The sequence below is a fragment of the Sceloporus undulatus genome, chromosome 5 (assembly GCF_019175285.1).
Source record: "Sceloporus undulatus isolate JIND9_A2432 ecotype Alabama chromosome 5, SceUnd_v1.1, whole genome shotgun sequence".
NCBI lineage: Eukaryota > Metazoa > Chordata > Lepidosauria > Squamata > Phrynosomatidae > Sceloporus > Sceloporus undulatus.
The window spans coordinates 150,856,562-150,863,940 of NC_056526.1; positions in this window are offsets into that span (position 1 = coordinate 150,856,562).

Here is a 7,379-nt window from a genome sequence, read left to right on the forward strand (position 1 = left end):
TTGTCTATAGAAGCCTCAGAAACATGCATTTATATTAACATTTTTTAAAAAATCAGCAAATTTTTTCACGTGTCCTCCATTTTTTAAAAAAAAAGTGTCTTCCATTTGAAAATTTTGTCCTACATTTGTCCTGGTTTATTTATATATTTAATTTTAAATTTTTTTTAATTATTTATTTTTTGGCTTCGGCCTCCCAGTTGTCTGAGGGACAGCAACCCGGCCCCCGGCTCAAAAAGATTGCCTACCCCTGGGTTATGGTATCCTTCAAGGGCAGATTTGAGATGCACATGGTGGGATGCAGAGTGGAGCAATGCAACAAATTAGAATTAAAGTATTTAGTTAATGACAAACAGCAGTTCATGTAAGCCAAGATTTACAAACAAACTTTCAACTGTGTTTTGCAATCCTGGTTTTTTGGCCCCACACAATGATTAGTGATCTTGGATGCATGTACAGACATGAGTTAAGCTACACAAATTGTAATTTAATATTAGGTCCAAGCAGGGCTTCATTCTGATGTTTGTTAGTGTGCTGTGCATTTGGGATTTGTGTGGCAACAATAATTTGGGAAATGGCTCCAAAGCATCCTACATACGCATTACAGTCTTTAATTGAGGATGGCAGATAAAGGTAAAGAACTAGAAACAAGTTTAAAAGGTACAGCTAACTCAATCAAATATGCTTAACATACACACTTCTATGCAAGATGGAGTCCACTGCTGAGTAACCTTTCAGAAATGCCATTGTTAATTTCATGCTACTCTTGCTTGAGAATGTAGGCTATTAGCTCCTAGTTTATTTTAGTAATGACTGGTAAGCAGTCACATTTGTCTTTTGTAGTTGTTTACTCTTAGACTTTGAGTTAACTGCTGTTTAGATGTTCAGGGAGCATTAATAATTGGGTTCCATTAACACAGGAGTAACAAAATACATGCACTGATAACAACATTTGCTTTGGACATCATGTGTTTTAATTGAGACCTTTGAAAGGATTTCATTTACATAGTTTTCATCACTACTCAGATATGATTGCAGTGGAAGACAGCTCTTTTGTTAGTTCCAAATATCAGTTAACTACTGAGAATTATGGTCTTTGAGACTTCTGCTTTCTTCATATCATTTATTTGCATATTTACAACTAGATAGCAAATGTGGAAAGAGCTGCTATAATTTGCTAGTACTGATATTGTTGACAGTACAAAAGTTCTGTATGTTTTTAAAACACCTGTCATGACTCCTGAGAATCAGTTAAGCATTTTACATAAACATATGGCTTTAAATGCAATTTAATGTTAAGTGTATATTTAAATGCACAATATACACAGGAAAATAAAACCCTGACAGACACAAATGCTGTAGCAAAAGTCTGTCAAATACCTACTGTACATTTATAGCTTCAGTAATATTGTTACGCCTGTTTTGTAGGATTCTGCCCTTAATGGACAATGGCAGAATAAAGCAACAAAAACTATAAAACAGGTTTAGAATTTACAGCTAAACTCAAATAACTATGCTTACTATGCACACTTCAATGCAAGTTGGAGTCTATATTAGGAGCTTTTATTAGTTGTCCCTCCCGCCCCCTCTATGGTTCCCCCCAGGCTGCTTCCATCACTTTGATTATCTTGTGGTGATATACTGTACTATCTTTTGAAAATCCCAAAAATCTGGATAATCAAACTTCAACACTGGCAATAGTCTGTAGCACTCTTGTAAAGAAGCAGAAAGCCTCTGGGCACTATTGTGGCCAGTTTGGAACCATTACCTTTTGGACTACAAGTCTCAGAATCTCCCAGCCATTGGCTTTTCTGAGACTTATAGTCCAGACTGAATTTTTCTAAACATCTGACTATGGCACATAGGTATCGTTCTTTGCTTTTCCAGTGTTGGACTCCTGTTTTCTCCCTGGCTGAGTAAGCACCTTATGGCAGCTTCAGTCCTTGCTAAAAAAAAAAGATACTTTTCTGCAATTTGATTAAGTCAAAATACTGTAAACTCTGCAAAAAACTCAACACTGATATTTGAAAACCAATGAAGTTTATGATATACTTCAGTAAACCCAAAACACTGTCGTCCCTGAAAATAATAATGGAAGTATTCATGTGTGTTTAAATTACTGAATGACACTAATTTACAATGCATAGTTAGGGTATGAAGGACACTGAGCCAGGCTTCAGCTTTTGTTCATGCTGGTCCCAAAACTCCAGGCAAATTCCAGTTGTGTTGTGCTAGTCATCTGCTATTATGTTAGCTTCACAGTCTTTAAAAAGGAATCTGTTTAGAAGTATTTGGACATGACATTCTCTATTAGAGAAACAATGTCTTGATGGCTGGGCTAGCTAATAAAATAGTTTGTTAAAGGAAAGATGAAGTTCACAGATAAATAAACAGTCTCATTCACAGGGATTACTTTGTTTTCCAAACACAGCCCTAGAGTTTCAGGCCACATAAATACTTTACTGTACACTTTTTTTTGGAAAAATAAGCGCTTCTTCATGTCACGTAAGCCCACAAAATTATCTCTATAAACTAATTTCAGAAAAATATTTACCAATAAAAACATCATATTAAAGCATTAAACCTTTCAAATTAGATTTTTGTTGTTGTGTGCCTTCAAGTTGTTTCTGATTTATGGCAACTCTAAGGAGAATATATCATGGGGTTTTCTTGGCAAGGTTTGTTGCTAAAGTTTGCCCTCACCTTCCCCTGAGATACAGTATATTAGATATACAAGTTTTAAAAATGAAATCTCCCCACCTCATTCTTAATTAGAGAATTCTTGATTGTCCATTCCCATAATAAAATTCCTTTCTTTTTCTCCTGGTGGGAGGAAAGTTTGAATATGCTATCATATGCATGGAAAGATACACAAATCATACAGCTTATTGTACTGTATATTAAAGGGTGTAATCCTCTGCACTAGAATTTACCTTTGAGTAAATCGAGTTAATTTAAACAGAGTTGTGATGTACTGCTGCAGTCTGGCAGCCCTCTCCAAACAACCTTTCAGATGTTTCTCTGCAAAGCAGATACACACTAAATTATAGAAAGTCTATAATAAGTGAAGGGTCAAAAGTCAACAGTTCTGCCCAATGTACTGTTATGTGGGACCTTGGTATCCATGGGGGATCAGTTCTAGCCTCTCTCTGCAGATACCAAAACCCACAGATGCTGAAGTACTGATGTCCCCAATGGTGGTGCATGCACATGGCCACACTGCCATTAGGGACAATGGGAAATCAGGTAAGCCCCTGTTGTCCCCAAAGACTGCGTGTCCACATTGCCACATCACCATTAAGGACAACGGGACTTTATGTAAGCCCCCATTGTCCCCACTGTTTGAGTGTGCACATGACTGCACCACCATTAGGGAAAATGTGACTTCAGGTGAATGGCGGTATGGCCACATGCATGCACCACCATTAGGGAGGACACAGGCTTGCTGTCTGTGGATACTCCAATCCATGGATGGCAAATCTGCGGATACTGAGGCTCCACTGTATTGGCCCAAATAATGCACTGCCCTGATGACTGGTGCAACATTGTGTTTGAATTATACTTTCCATCTTTGAAAGTTAAGGCTTCCCAAATTCATCCATACTCCAAGACCCATAACATGGCAAGTTACAACTATTGCTTCAATGAGTATCCTATATTAATGTTGTACAAATTAACTATTTCAGATACTTTAAATTCAGAATTTTTATTTTCATTAAATTGTCATTTAAAATACTCATGTATGCAATATGATGGGGTCCATCTGCTGCTGAAATAGTCGCTGTTGGTGGAATAGATTTCCCCCTTCTGATTGCACCCCCCCCCCCAAATATCTGCTTGGGGCAGCAGGGCCTTTGAAGCAGATTGAGGGGAATGGGGGAATGCAGGGAAAGGAATTTGAAGGTGGGCTCTATGCTGTAAGAAGACACCTGCTCTAATGATGTTGGACACCGCCATACTTTAACAGGTACTTTCTTGAGAACATGATCAATTGCTAAAGTTAACATAAACATACTTAAACATATTCAATGGTAGTAGCTGTGTTGGCCGTGCAGCAAAATCCAACAGAATCCAAAATCAACACTACTGGCCAATGGAAATGCAAAAAATACATAATGCAAGCTTTTGAAGCTCTACTGGTTTCTTCATTAGATAATAGCGATAGCATTTACATTTCTATACCACTTATCAGTGAATTCAGAACTCTAGTTCTGATATGTATGTCAATTACCCCCACAAGCTGGGTATTCATTTTAGTGACCTACAAAAAGATGGGAGGCTGAGTCAACCTTGGAGCCCTGGAACTGAACTCGCAAACTTTATTAATAATTACTTTTATTAATTAATAAAGAGTAATTCTCAGCATCATGCTTTTTTTTGTGGACCAAAAGTGCTTTGGTTTTGGTTTTCATTCCAAACTTTGAAACAGGATTTTCTCTTTTTTTTTTTTTTTTTGGCATGATACAAATGGATCCCCCACAAATAACAAAGGCCAACTAACTGCTTTGTTGAGAAGCATCAGGGCCTCAAAAGTGACACACACTTTATATAGCTCTCTTATCTCTATATATGGCAATAAAACATGTTAAAATTGAATAATAATAAAAACTTTATTTATATACCGCTCTTCCAACATGATCAAAGCGGTTTACAACATATCAAATGGCATTACAAATCTCAAATAAAATTCGTAAAAACATTTTAAAAACATCATAAGAAACAATCTTAAATATCTTAATCACAGGTCAAATATCTTGAGGTAACTTCTGTTAAGGGATGATTTCTCTCAGGAGGGAATGCACGATGGAAGAGATAGGTTTTCAGCGATTTCCTAAAAACATTTAAAGTAGGACTAAATCGGATCTCTTCTGGAAGTTTATTCCAACACGTCGGAGCTATCGCTGTAAATGCTTGAAAAACATGTACCAGGAAAGATTCTAGAGCAAATCATAAAATAGAAAGTCTGTGAACATCTAGAAGGCAATGCCATAATCACAAAAAGTCAACATTGGTTTCAGAGAAACAAGTCATGCCAGACAAATCTGATCTTTTTTATAAAATTACCAGCTTGATATGAAGGGAATGCCATAGATATAGCATATCTTGATTTCAGTAAGGCCTTTGACAAGGTTCCCCATGACATTCTTGCAAACACGCTTGTAAAATGTGAGTTAGACAAGGTAACTGTTACATGGATTTGTAATTGGTTGACTGGCCAAACCCAAAGGGTGCTCAACAATGGCTCCTTTTCATCCTGGAGAGAAGGGATCCCACAAGGTTCTGTCCTGGACCCAGTGCTCTTCGACATCTTTATCAATGACTTGGATGACAGAATTGGGGGCATACTTATCAAATTTGCAGATGACACCAAATTAGGAGGAGTAGCTAATACCCCAGAGGACAGGATCAAAATTCAAAATGACCTGAATAAATTAGAAAGCTGGGCCAAAGCTAACAAAATGACCTTCAACAGGGAAAAATGTAAGGTACTGCACTTAAGGCAGAAAACATAAAATGAACAGATATAGGCAGGGGGTTGGACTGGATGGCCCTTGCGGTTTCTTCCAACTCTATGGTTCTATGAATCTATGATGGGGGACATCTGGCTGAACAAGACTACATGTTAAAGGGATCTAGGAGTTGAAGTAGACCACAAGTTGAACATGAGTCAACAGTGCGATGCAGCAGCTAAAAAGGCTAATTCAATTTTAGGCTGCATCAATAGAAGTATAGTGTCTAGATCAGTGATGGCAAACCTATGGCACGTGTGCCAGAGGTGGCACTCAGAGCCCTCTCTGTGGGCACATGTGCCGTCACCCCATAACAGAGTTTGCCAGAGTTTGTTACTAGAAAGCCAGAGGGACACGGCACTTTGCAATAAATAAGTGGGTTTTGGGTTGCAGTTTGGGCACTTGGCCTCTAAAAGGTTCACCATCACTGATCTCGATCAAGGGAAGTAATAGTGCCATTCTATTCTGCTTTGGTTGGGACACACCTGGAATAATGTGTCCAGTTCTGAGCATCACAATTCAAAAAGGATGTTGAGAAACTGGAATGTGTCCAAAGGAGGGCAACTAAAATGGTGAAAGGTCTGGAAACCATGCCCTATGAGGAACAATTTAGGGAGCTGGGTGTGCTTACCCTGGAGAAGAGAAGGTTAAGAAGTGACATGACAGCCGTGTTTAAATATTTGAAGGGATGTCATATTGAGAAGGGAGCAAGCTTGTTTTCTGCTGCTCCAGAGAACAGGACCCAGAACAATGGATGCAAGCTGCAGGAAAAGAGATTCTAGCTCAACATTAGGACTTCCTGACAGTAAGGACTGTTTGACAGTGGAACATATTTCCTTGCAGTGTAGTAGAGTCTCCCTCCTTGGAAGTCTTTAAACAGAGGCTGGATGGCCATCTGTCGGATATGCTTTGATTGGGAGTTCCTGCATGGCAGGGGGTTGGACTGGAAGGCCCTTGTGGTCTCTTCCAACTGTATGATGCTATGATATATATATATATAAAAAATACCAAGACCAGATGGAATAATACATTTTTGACTGGCTGCCAAGTCAACAGGGTTGGATACAGCCTGACATTTCTGGTTGATGAGTTCAATCATTGAGTTGCTCCTACAGAGAATGCCCTGTCTTGTTCACCAGTATACCTTCTTGAGGTGTTAGGTCTCTTGTGAGGATCTCAAATTTTGGGCATGCTTATCTTGGAAGAGTCAGTAATTCAGTTATTCTGCTTTGAAGCTGTTACAGTACAAGTGATCTGCCTCAGTGATAATGGTAAGTTAGCAATACAACCCTAGTTCTGCTTCTTTGATTTAGAATTTATCATTTATCATTCTACAACGTTTCTTGTTACTGTGTTCAACCACTCTGTCTCTTTTTGCTTACAGCCATTCCTGTCAGGCACCCTGCTTTTCTCTTTACTGTATGTTTATTGGACCTGGCAACAGCTCCGCTACAGTCTTTTATATACTCTTACAGCAACAACAAGTATTGATAGTATTTATTTCAAATTAGTACCACATTCATTCCTTCCAGTGGGCATTCCATAGCATGAAATCTTTTTAAATAGCATGTCATTCATTTTAACCTCTGGGCAAACTCACAAATAGTATCCTATACAGTATAAGGTGAAAGATGGCATACAAATGAAATAAATAAAGGAGAAAAGTGGTATAGGATATAAAAAAAACCCAACAACATATTTATATATCCCAGAAGCTAGCTTCAGTTTTTCTACATTTGTGGCTTTGGTATTTGCGGTTTTTATTATTCATGGATTTGATTAATATGTTCTTTCTAGGAATATCTAAGTCCTCCAGTGCAACTTTATGGTCAACTTTAACTGAAAGTCTCACTGAAAGACCTAGAGATTCCT